The sequence below is a fragment of the Diabrotica virgifera genome, chromosome 7 (assembly GCF_917563875.1).
Source record: "Diabrotica virgifera virgifera chromosome 7, PGI_DIABVI_V3a".
NCBI lineage: Eukaryota > Metazoa > Arthropoda > Insecta > Coleoptera > Chrysomelidae > Diabrotica > Diabrotica virgifera.
In genome coordinates, this window is record NC_065449.1 from 249,840,577 (window position 1) to 249,853,269 (window position 12,693).

Here is a 12,693-nt window from a genome sequence, read left to right on the forward strand (position 1 = left end):
GCAGTATATAGATGAGAGAAAACTGGAGCAGTGGAAACAAGCTCTTGAGGAAAAAGGTTTAAAACTTGATGAAAGAATTATGAAAAGTGAAAATTTTAAATAAGTACAGTGGAACCCCGATAAGTCGGCCCCCGATAACCCGGAAGTCCGGCTAACCCGGACCGATTTTCATCAGACAAACATTTCAACAATAAAAATGTATGTAATATAATATTTGAGAGATAATGCGTATTTGTGTTATTTGAACTATACGATAATAAAAATGACTCATGGCACACGGCGGCAGAGCGATTGTCCCTGATTATCGGAAACATCAGGCACCTGTAGTATTCCTTTATTTATTTCAAACTGTCTTAGCATTGTCTAAAAAAGACTAAAAGACTATTTAAAAAATTCTTTTTTTAACAATGGCCTTAGTTTTCACTGTTCTTAAATAACATAACATCGTTCCGATTGTGACTGTATTGTGTGTAGTACAGTCTTGTATTGTTCTCTTCCGTTTGCTTAGGTTTCTGTTTGCGTGTTTTTAGTAATTTAGATGTGTAGGTACTGTGCATATATACATTTCATGTTATTTCAATTATAACGGAGTTTATCTGTAAGTATACCGTATTTTATTAATTTTTACCATATTCTCCGGCTAACCCGGATTTTCGATATCCCGGATCGTCCTCGGTCCCGATTAATCCGAGTTATCGAGGTTCCACTGTACCTAGGATCGGTATTACAGAGTAAAGGGGAAATAGATGGATATTCATGCAATAGAATTAGAGTTGGATGGATGAAATAATGGAAGGAAACAAGTAGTGTGTTGTTTGACAGAAAAATTCCAATGAAGCTGAAGGGAAAATTCTATAAAACACCCAAAAGACGGCTATGATGTACGGCACTAACGAAACTGAATGTGGAACTGTTGTGGAACAACAAATGAATGTGGCAGAAATGAGAATGGATGGAGGAGTGGAGTAACAAGAAAGGATAAAACTAGGAATGAGTACATTAGGGGAAATTTTTCATAACAAATTTTTGTTACTGGTTTAATTTGCTCGCTTGGCTGTTGGATTGTTGCTAGACTTTAATAGATAGCCTCATCTGCTTCAACACTGACAGAGGGTAGAGGTTGAAAGACTTCTTCGAGATATTTTCCAAATGCCTCTGCTTTTTCTTGATCTGTTCTTGACCATGAGCCATCTGGATTTCTTAATGCTGGTATGTGTTTACTGGGTTGTTTTAATTTCCTGGTGGCCTTCCAAAGTGAATAATCGATATCTGCTGTTGGTGTTAAATTTTGAAGATAATTTTCGATGTAGGAGTTTTTGTGCTGTAGTATTGTATTTTTCAGCTGTCTTGCGGCTCTATTGTAGTTTATTTTGTCTTGATGCTGCCTTGTGTTTTGCCGTATCTTTCTTGGTCTCCTCTTCTCTTTAATTTGGTTTCTTATATTAATAGGATTGTTTCTTTTATTCTGTGTATCCTTACATTCTGGAATGGCATTCCAAGCAGCTTCTTGGAGAAGTGTAGTAAATTCGTATACTGCCAATTCAAGTTCATCTTTGGTTTTGAGAGAAATATTAAGATTTATTTTTTGATGTATGTATTTCTTCCCTGAACTCATTCCAGTCGGTTTTATGATTGTGCAGTTTTGCTGGACGTTCCTTCTCAACAAATCTTGAATTTAGCGTCGCTTTTACGGGGGTATGGTCAGAAGCAATTTCATAATTTGGTACAATATTTAGATAGCCTTCTCCAAAACCTTTGCTTACAAAGAAGTCAAGACAGTCCGGAAGTCTACTAGGGTCAGTGGGCCAGTAAGTATAGGTGTGTAACTAGATAAGTGTTTGAGATGTAGTTCCTGCACCACTTGAAAGAGGATTCTACCTCTACCTGGTGGAGAAAGTCGAGAGCCCCAACTCACATGTTTTGCATTATAGTCAGCACCGGCAAGAAATCTATTACCTAGTGAATTAAAATAATTAGTAAATGATTCTTTATTCGGTGGATAGTTTGGTGGCAGATATGCTGCAGATATTGCTACTTGTCCAAGCCAATCTTCTATGATAATACTTGCTGCCTGCAGGTGTGGCTCTTTTATGTTACCAAGGTGATAGTGTTTAATCCCTTTTCGAATAATAACGACTGCACCTGCTCTAGCCTGGCTTTCAGCATCAGGGTGTGGTGCATTATAAATTATATATCCATAAAATTTAAGAATGTGGTTACTTGTTAAATGTGTCTCTGATATTAGCATTATGTCAATATTGTTTTCTAACAGGAAATGTTGCAATTCGCTTTTATGATTTGCTACTGTTGAGTATTTCTTTTTTTTTCATATTTCTTAATGTTTCTGCGTTTGTTACTTGTTGGCCCATGAGATTTTCCACATTCTTCGATAACCCCACACCTCAAAATTGGCAAGTCTTTTTTCACTTGTGTCCGTAATTGTCCAGGCTTCAACTTCATAAAAAGAACAGTAGTATCTTATTAGTATAGCTGTTTTTTGCCAAAAATTTTTTTTTTTGATAGTCAATAAAAAGTATGTTGGTTTAAGTTTTCTTTGTAACTATTCACTCACCTCTCCCCTACTTCGTGTATGATTGGTTGCCTAACATTGGAAATCTTTACTTAACAGCTGGTGACTTAACTTCTTTGTTATTGAAATTTTATGGATCAGCGTGTTCGCGCTCCTTTACTGATTTATGAACCCACTCAATCTATCTGTCTCTATTGTTGTTGAACGCGAAACATTAAAATTCTACCGATTAAAAAACAAGCTATCTGGCACATTTGCGATACGGTTTCAAAACAATCATCATATGTTTTGTGTCACGACTGTGTATCCACTGTTTGGTTTCACTTTCCGAAGTTGTTTTTAAATGTAAAAGTAGTGAAGTGCCTTTTGGGGATGCGTACTTATGCGTAATGCTATGTGTTGCGTGAATTTCAAAACTAGGACGTTCGATTAAGTAATTGTATTCGACAAATCGTTGTGTTTAAGTAAGAATTTGTACTTAACAAAAGAATTCAGGTATGTAAATAACATTTTCTTTTGTATTTTGAATAATACAATGCTCTGCGATTATATAAAACATTGAACTTTAACGAAAAGACAAACATTTGCTAAAAATAGATTAAGAATGTATCAAAATAAGTCAATTGGATCGAAAACATCTCGGTTTGGTCACATGAAAGAAGTCTGGTATACAGGGTGTCCAAAAATATCTAAACAAAAGAACGTTTTGGAGGTTTTTTCATCGGGGATTTTCGCATATTTTGCGACGAGAAAAACAATTGCCAAACAAATTAAGAAGTTATTTAGGCAAGAGAAATAAAAATAGACTTCCGATGACGACCGGTTTCGCATACTAAAATTTGCTATGCATCTTAAGGACTTAACATCCGGCAAGGCAAATAATTGATGCCGATACAAGGAATATTTTTATATTTCCATTGCCATATTGCCAATTAGACAAATGTAGGAGTTTTCTTGAGAACAGATAGAACCAAAAAAAGAAAGAAAAATATACTATTGATGTAGTTGTTTGTTGTAGGTACCTATTATTCTAAGTTATTTTTATTTATTGCAGAGATATATTTTAAACTATGTGTTATTTATTTAAATTGTTGAATTTATTGAAAAATGGAGACAGCCCTGTAATAAGGCAAAATAACAAAGTATTAATTCGTTTACCAGATCTGCAATTTATCCTAGGTGTAGGTATGCTAGATTGAAAATGTAATGTTTATTGTTTAAAAAATAGCAATAATTGGGAAAACGAGGCAAAAAATATAGTTTACTATTTAAATTTTTTCGACCCCTTAAGCATAACTTACAGCCTTCAAGGGGTTCGGCGCAAAATGTCGGCTTCAATGCTTTTTAAATGCATTCATTTTCGAATCCTGAGAAAACTAAAGGTATTTTTGAAAAATTTAAACGCACAATGAAAGATTACGTTATTACCGAGGGCCAAAAGAAAATTTCTATAATGTTTATTTTAATAAGTTACAGGGGTGAAAAAAGAGAAAGTTTAGTCTGATTTTTAATTTTATATATCTCATTCAAAAGAAACTTTTTGTTTATTCTAAGGGACTTTCGGCCCTCGGTAATAATGTAATCTTTTCTGCATTTAAATTTTTTTAAAATATTTAATAATTTCCTCAGGATTCGAAAAAAATGAATGCATTTTAAAAGCATTGGAGATGAAATTTTGCGCCTACGCCCTTCATATTCCGCCTAGAAAAACTTTATAGTATGACTGAAACTTGTGCTAAATTTCGTTAGTATCAATTTTATAGTTTTTGCATGATAATTATGCAATCCTGAATCCGGAAAAAATTGCAAAATTATGCTGGACTCAAAATACGCACTTTAAGTAGTTGAATATTTTTTTGCTTCAAACGTACTTTGACAAATTGTAATCGGTCAACTAGGCGAGCCTAGGGAATTTTTTAAAGTTATGGTGGTGGACTACCCCCACCATGCCCCTTTCGCCCTCGGCAAAAAGTGAATCGGAGAGTCGAAAACCACAATTTGCTCCAAAAATTGCATTTTTTTGGCTTCCTGGCATTCGATTTTAATCTTTTTTGAAGTGAATACTTCTTATTGTTCGGCACGGAATTTTGGCGGTTGTAAAATCGTATTTGGCGTACCTCGAAAATAAATATATTTAAAATAAAAATTCCTTTGAAAGTTTGTAAATCCTAAAATTAACGGGTGAAATTACTAGTGTATATTATATTATAATATATTAAATTGGTAGTCCTGTCGCCAGGGGGGTACAACGGCCTCCTTAATTCAGATGGACTTACCCAAGTTTTTTTTTATATATTTTGACCCGCAGAATACGAATTTTTTGGTAACAGTTGATCCGGATGTAGATAAGATTGTTATAGATAAAGAACTTGAGGAATTACATAACATCTTTTTGTATTTTTTGGGTCATTTTAAGCAAAAAATATTCCTACAAGTTTTTTGGTAGAATGCATAGTTTTCGAGATAACCGCGGTTGAACTTTCAAAAAATCGAAAAATTGCAATTTTTGAACCCGAATAACTTTTGATTAAAAAATAAAGTAGCAATTCTGCTTACCGCATTTGAAAGTTTAAGTCAAATTATATCGGTTTTGATTATTTGCTTTGCTAAAAATTAATTTTTGAAGTTATACTTCTTTACCGGCGATAGAGGGTGATTTTTTTATATGTTAAAACCTATCAGCCCGGCGCATGCGCATTATAACTTTGTTCTGATTGGATGTTCAAATGACATGTCAAAAATTATCCGATATGGCAGCTGTGGTTTGGAGGTAAAGGTAAAAGTAAACAAATGTATAATATATTAGTTTTATTGTTGTGAGGACAGAAACAAAAAAAGAATGTGTGTGTACTTTGTACGCACGTAAGAAGTTATACTTCTATTATATGATTATATGATTATAAACGAAATTAATATACTTTTTATTTATATTTTATTTAAATATTAAATTAATTTATACTTAATACTTCTCAAAATTTTTTATTAAAACAGTGCCAAAAATTAAAATAATAAAAAAATAAAACACACACAAACACATTAAAAATGCCACAAATGATTTCTGAACATTAATTGTCGGAAAATTTTTTAACTAAATACGTATTTTCTGAAAATAAAATTATATAATAAATATACTTACAATCATAAAATGTATAAAAAAAATAAAAAAATTAAAGTTTCTATTGGGATTCGAACCAACTTACCACGCGCCTGGTATTTGCGTTGTATTGGGATTCACCCGCATTAAAACTGCGCCACAGAGACAGCTTGTCATTATGTGCGAAGATCGTCTAACTAAACAGATTAACCTTTTGACATTTTTAACTTATGTAAATCAAATTATTTTGATTTTGAATTGAAATGATTTAGAATTGAAAAAATACAACAAAACATAGGGTAAGAAGGCAATATATTAGGTGAATATTGATAGAAATTTTGATGGTAATCAAATTATGTAAAAAAAAGTATTACATACTACTTATGTATTTTGGTAGGTTCAAGGTAGGTATCGGAGCCCGTATAACGACTAATAAATTTCGCAATCACTTGCGTCGTGCAAAGTGGCTATGTTCAAATATCATAACAAAATTTGATCAACTATTTATAAAACACTTACCAGTGAAAGATTCTTTAGCTTTGAATAAGCGAGATCTGCGGCACTCATACTAGGCACAGTTTGATGAGCTTTCACATTGGCATGCAACAATCATCTCTTCTATGTAAATAAGTCCAAAAATATAATATGAAAACTATTTAAAAAGGCAGTATAACCATAAACTAACTTTTTGTTTGTTGTTTCTCTTCCTACAAATTTTAAAACGCAACAAGCATACATTATAACCAAACACAGTCCCACAGCTGTGCCACAGCTGCCATATTGGATAATTTTTGTCATGTCATTTGAACATCCAATCAGAACAAAGTTATAATGCGCATGCGCCCGGTCGCTAGGTTTTCCCATATAAAATTTCACCGTCATTACGCCCGTAAAGAAGTATAACTTCAAAAAGTTTATAATATTGTAGTGACTTTTAAATAGTTTTTAAAAGCAACAGGTAAGTAATAATTGTTAATGTATCATGGGTATAAACCTACCTATTTGATCTGCCAAAATACATAGTATGTAATACTTTTATTTATATAATTTGATTACCATCAAAATTTCTATCAATATTCACCTAATATATTGTTTTTTTACTCTATGTTTTGTTGTATTTTTTCAATTCTAAATCATTTCAATTAAAAATTAAAATAATTTGATCAATTTTCAAAATATCAAAATATCACAAGTTTAATCCGTTTAGTTAGTCGATCTTCGTAAATAATGACACATAGTGTCCATGGCTAAGCGGAGAAGGCGAATGAATTCCAATACCAACCGCTCTTATGAGCGCTGGTTCGAGTCCCAATAGAAACTTTCTTTTTTGTTTTTTTTTAATACATTTTATGATTGTAAGTATATTTATTATATAATTGTATTTTCAGAAAATACGTATTTAGTTAAACAAATTTTCGACAATTAATGTTCAGACATCATTTGTGGCTTGTTTAATGTGTTTGTGTGTGTTTTATTCTTTTATTATTTTAATTTTTGGCACTGTTCTAATAAAAATGTTTGAGAAGTAGTAAGTATAAATTAGTTTAATATTTAAACAAAATATAAATAAAAAGTATATTCATTTCGTTTAAATCATATAATAGAAGTATAACTTCTTACGTGCGTACAAAGTACACACACATTCTTTTTTTTATTGTTAAACAAAGCTATAAACACCTAGTGCGTGAGTGATGTCTTCAATGATTTCTCATTTAAAATCGAACGAGTAGGTAGAGTAGCTACAAGTGCAAGCAGGCAATTTCTACGTAGCATGCGTTAAAACGCATGTATTAGGCACGGGAAACACTATTAGTCCAGGGCGCATCTGTTTTGAGATGGACGTTGAGAGGTGACTCAAATTTTTTTGCAGAAATTCCTTGGAATTAACTCATATAATAATAATTGAGTTATCCTCCCTCTCAAAAAGGTCCGGAACATTGTTTAAATAATCAAAATGTCAAAAAATGAAGAAAAAATTCGATTTTTGTCTTCGTTTTTTGATTATAACTTTAAAAGTATTCATTTCCGAGAAAAGTTGTACTGACATAAAAGTTGCGTAATTAAATTTCTTACAATATAGAATTGGTTAAAAATTTAAAAAATAGTCACCCTAGCTGCAAAATAGCAATAATTGCGAAGAAACCATACAAAAACAAGTATTCGCATTTTACGTTTTTCAACCATTTATGCTAGACTTAGGACCTTCACATTTTACCTAGAAAAACTTTATGATACAGTAAAATAATACTATAAAGTTCATTAAGATCGGTTCAATCGATTTTGCAAAATAAATTTTGCAATCCAGCTTCCGCAAAAAAAATTCATTTTTTCAAAATGTTACAGGACTGAAAATAAAGCAGATAGCAAGTTGAAATTTTTTTTTGCTTATAGTAGTGTACTGTATCTTTCCATTTGCAATTTACAAAATTCAAACCGATTAATTACCACGGCGTCAGGAAATTTTTTAAATAAACATTAGTTTTTGGTGCTATACGCAGGACAGCGGTGTTAGATTCACACAAGTTGATTTCCACCAAAATTTCTTCCAATTTTTATCTAATTAGTCCATTCTTTCACGGTTTTTGCTCTAAATTTTAAAGAACCGCTTGGATTGACATGAAATTTGGCATACGTATAGCTTACATGTCAAAGAAAAAAAGTGATATTGTGCCGATGTGTGCTTTTTCCCTGGGGGTGACTTTCACCCCCTTTTGGGGGTGAAAAAATATATGTCCAAAATAAGTCGGGAAATGGGTAAACTGACTAATTTTAAGTAACTTTTGTTCTATAGAGCTTTTTCGCTAAGTCAACACTTTTCGAGTTATTTGCGAGTGAATATGTTCATTTTTCAACAAAATAATCACATTTTTAGACGGTTTTTCGCAAATAACTCAAAAAGTAAGTATTTTGTCGAAAAAAACGTTCTTAGCAAAAATATAGCCTATAAAAAAGTAAAAAAAAATGGTGTACACGTTAGGTCTCTGGATCTCGTAGAACCAGAGTTATAGCCAATGAAAAATAGATTCATATTCACCAAATTTCAAATAGAATATTTCGACGTGAAATATCCAAAAAATTAAGCACTTTTTGGGAAAAACCCATAACAACTTTTTTAAAGTACTTAAAAGAAGCTTTATTTCTGTTTTTACAAAAAGTTTCTAGCATTAAATTTAAGCAAGTTAAGCTCAAAATAAAGTTGGTACATTTTGTTTTTGCAAAAAAAAAATCGGGAAGGCCACCCCCTAATTAGCAACTTAAATGAAATTAATCGTTACCGCTCCACAAATTATTTTACTTATGTTGTGTTTATATGATCTGTAAGTTTCATCGATTTAAAATGCTTATTTTTGAAAAAATTTGGTTTCAAAGTAAAATTTTTAAAAATTTAAATTTTGAAAAATATGATTTTTTTCAAAATAACTTGAAAATTGTTAGATATACCAAAAATCTCGAAAAACAAAAAAAGTCAGATTTGCTTTTCTGAATATCATGTATTTTTTTGTTTTTCTGTTAGACAAAAATGGATTGAGATTTGGTGTTTCTAAATTTGCATACATTCGTGATCAGTGACTCGTTCAACCCCTTTTAATTAGAGCCCTTTCAATAATAAGGACTTTGAACCGATGAAACTTACAGATCATATAAACAATATATACACGAGTCAAGAAACTTGTGAAGTCGTAACGATTAAGTTTATTTAAGATACTAATTAGGGGGTGATTTTCTCGATTTTTTTACCAAAACCAAAAGGGACTAACTTTATTTTGAGCGTAACTTGTTTAATTTTGATGCTAGAATTTTTTTTATAAAACAAAAATTAAGCATTTTTTAAACACTTTAAATAAGTTGTTATGAGTTTTTCCCGAAATGTGCTTCATTTTTGGTTATTTCACGTTAAAGTTTTCCATTTGGAATTTGACGAATATGAACCTATTTTTCAATAGCTATAACTCTGCTTCTACTAGGTGTAGAGACGTGATATATACACCATTTTCTTAAATTTTTTACAGGCTATATTTTTGCTAAGAATGTTTTTTCGACAAAATACTTACTATTTGAGTTATTTGCGAAAAACCGTCTAAAAGCGTGGTTATTTTGTTTTATGAACATATTCACTGTGCGTCTAAAAAATGAACATATTCACTGCCAAATAACTCGAAAAGTATTGACTTAGTGAAAAAACTCTATAGAACAAAAGTTATTTAAAATTAGCCAGTTTATCCATTTCCTGACTCTCTTTGGACGAATATTTTTTCACCCCCAAGAGGAGGTGAAAACCACCCCCAGGGCAAAAGCACATATCGGCACAATATCACTGTTTTTCTTTGACTTATTAGCTATGTGTATGCCAAATTTCATGTCAATCCAAGCGGTTCTTTAAAATTTAGAGGTTTTGCAATATTTTACCGTTAAAGAAGGGACTAAATATATTATTTTCTTACTCTATATTTTGTTGTCTTTTAATATTTTAATTCCACAAAAATCAAACTAATTTTATTATTTTTTGTGAAATATTGTTTAAACAATTGCATATTAAGGTTTAAAAATAATAAACTTTTATTCTCTTAGTTAAAATATATGAACAAAGAAAGTTTATACTAATTAAAGTGTTATTTCAAAGGATAGAGTATGTGTTTTTATTTTCTAATAAACAAATTTATTTATTCATATCGAAATGTAATAAAAATTAAAATGTATCAATCATTATCAAAGGTCATTGGAATGTCCAATCAGAGCAAACTATCCGCTGTCTTACGCGTAGCACCAATATTTAAGGTTTATTTAAAAAAATTCCTGACGCCGTCGTCTTAATCGATTTAAATTTTGCAAAATTTAAAATGAAAGGTACAGTACACTTCTATACGCAAAAAAATGTCAACTTGCTGTCTGCTTTATTTTCAGTCCTGTAACATTTTGAAAAAATGAATTTTTTTTGCGAAAGCTGGATTGCAAAATTTATTTTGCAAAATCTATGAAACCGATCCTAACGAAATTTACAACATTATTTTACTGTATCATAAAGTTTTTCTGGGTGAAATATGAAGGTCCTAAATGTAGCATAAATGGTTGAAAAACGTAAAATGCGAATACTTGTTTTTGTATGGTTTTTTCGCAATTATTGCTATCTTGCAACAAGGGTGACTATTTTTTAAATTTTTAACCAATTCTATATTGTAGGAAATTTAATTACGCAACTTTTATGTCAGTACAACTTTTCTCAGAAATGAACACTTTTAAAGTTATAATCCAAAAACGAAGAAAAAAATCGAATTTTTCCTTCATTTTTTGACATTTTGATTATTTAAACAATGTTCCGGACCTTTTTGAGAGGGAGGATAACTCAAATATTATTATTTGATTTATTTTCAAGCAATTTCTGCAAAAAAATTTGAGTCACATCTCAACGTCCAAATGTACTAATATTTTTACAGATGCGCCCTGGTCTATATGTGTTTATAGATTTGTTTAACAATAAAAAAATAAATTTTTAGCAATGCAAATAATCAAAACCGATATAATTTGACGTAAACTTTCAAATGCGGTAAGCAGAATTGCTACTTTATTTTTTAATCAAAAGTTATTCGGGTTCAAAAATTGCAATTTTTCGATTTTTTGAAAGTTCAAACGCGGTTATCTCGAAAACTATGCATTCTACGAAAAAACTTGTAGGAATATTTTTTGCTTAAAATGACACAAAAAATACAAAAAGATGTTTTGTTTTGCGAGAAATCGCTGTTATGTAATTCCTCAAGTTCTTTGTCTATAACAATCTTATCGACATCCGGATCAACTGTTACCCAAAAAATTCGTATTCTACGGGTCAAAATATATAAAAACACTTGGGTAAGTCCATCTGAATTAAGGAGGCCGTTGTACCCCCCTGGCGACAGGACTATGGGTATATATTGTGGGCCGAAATAAAGGAGTACATTTTTTAGTTGAAAATAACTTTTTTGGTTTTTGTGCGAGTTATTTTCTTTTTGCAATGCTAATAGCCTAACATGTCCTCAACATGACTGCAAATTTGGAAGCAAAAACAGGGTCGGACTTATTAAAGAATTTATGTAACGGTGCATTTGAGCTCGTTGCAAATGAAAAGTGTCTTAGCTAAAATTGAACTGATATGCTGTTTTGGTAGGTTAATTATCCAGAACAGTTCAGTAAAAAGGAAATTTTTCAAAATTACCGTATTTGCAAAATATAATATTTTTATTTAAATAATGTTCAGAACACGCCTTCGCCATAAATTTAAAAAAAAACCCGAATTTGTAAAATATCATTTTTTACTTAAATTAGGAAATCATGCTTTTTGTTAAACACACTTTTACCTGACTCATTATTTTGCAATTCTGCGAGTTCCTCTTGATACTGCACATTTGATATACATATCAGGCAAATCCTCGAACATTGGCTGCATCATCCATGTTTAAAATCAATATGTTTTGTATCAAAAAATCTTTCTTTGAAATCAGCCGATAGAATATTCAGATGATTAGCAATAACAAGTAAAGCGGTATGAGTTACTTCACATGTTTTGAGTCAATGAAATTTTCAAAAAGGATGAAACTGAGTCGCAAATCTTTTCAAGCATCTTAGGTAGCCATTTTACTTCAGTATGAAGTAAAATTCACATTGGGTCTTCATTTTGTTCTTCACAAAATAGCTTGAAGAGACGCTCACATTTGGCATTAGTTTTAATGGTATTAACACACTTTATTACTGAATGCAGTACTTCATTTAGAACAGTTGAAATGTTTTTAGTTACCAAGTTTTCCGTATGGATGACACAATGCACAATAATCATTTCTGGATTCGCATCTTTCATCAATTTTAAGCAGCCATTTTTCTTGCCCATCATATTAGGAGCACCATCTGCAGTACAAGATGTTATATTTTTTATATCATTGACATCAAGCAGTTTTTTTAGCTTATTATATATCTTTGAAATTAGTCGTGCTTTCTAGTTTTTTACAGAACAACAATTTTTCAACAAACTGCCCTTTATTTATCAATATATCTTACGTAAGTTACCGATGTTGCCTCACTGTCTCTTAAGTTGATCCATGCC

The 12,693-nt window shown here is 31.2% G+C and overlaps 1 protein-coding gene across 1 annotated transcript in view; it reads left to right on the top strand.

Moving 5' to 3' along the window:
• The first annotated feature begins 2,790 nt into the window (after positions 1-2,790).
• LOC126888402 (major facilitator superfamily domain-containing protein 8) overlaps positions 2,791-12,693 on the top strand; it is a 30,179-nt gene continuing 20,276 nt past the window's right edge. The window contains exon 1 of the mRNA XM_050656641.1: positions 2,791-3,025. The gene's annotated coding sequence lies outside the window, so the exon portion shown is untranslated. The remainder of the gene's footprint in view (positions 3,026-12,693) is intronic.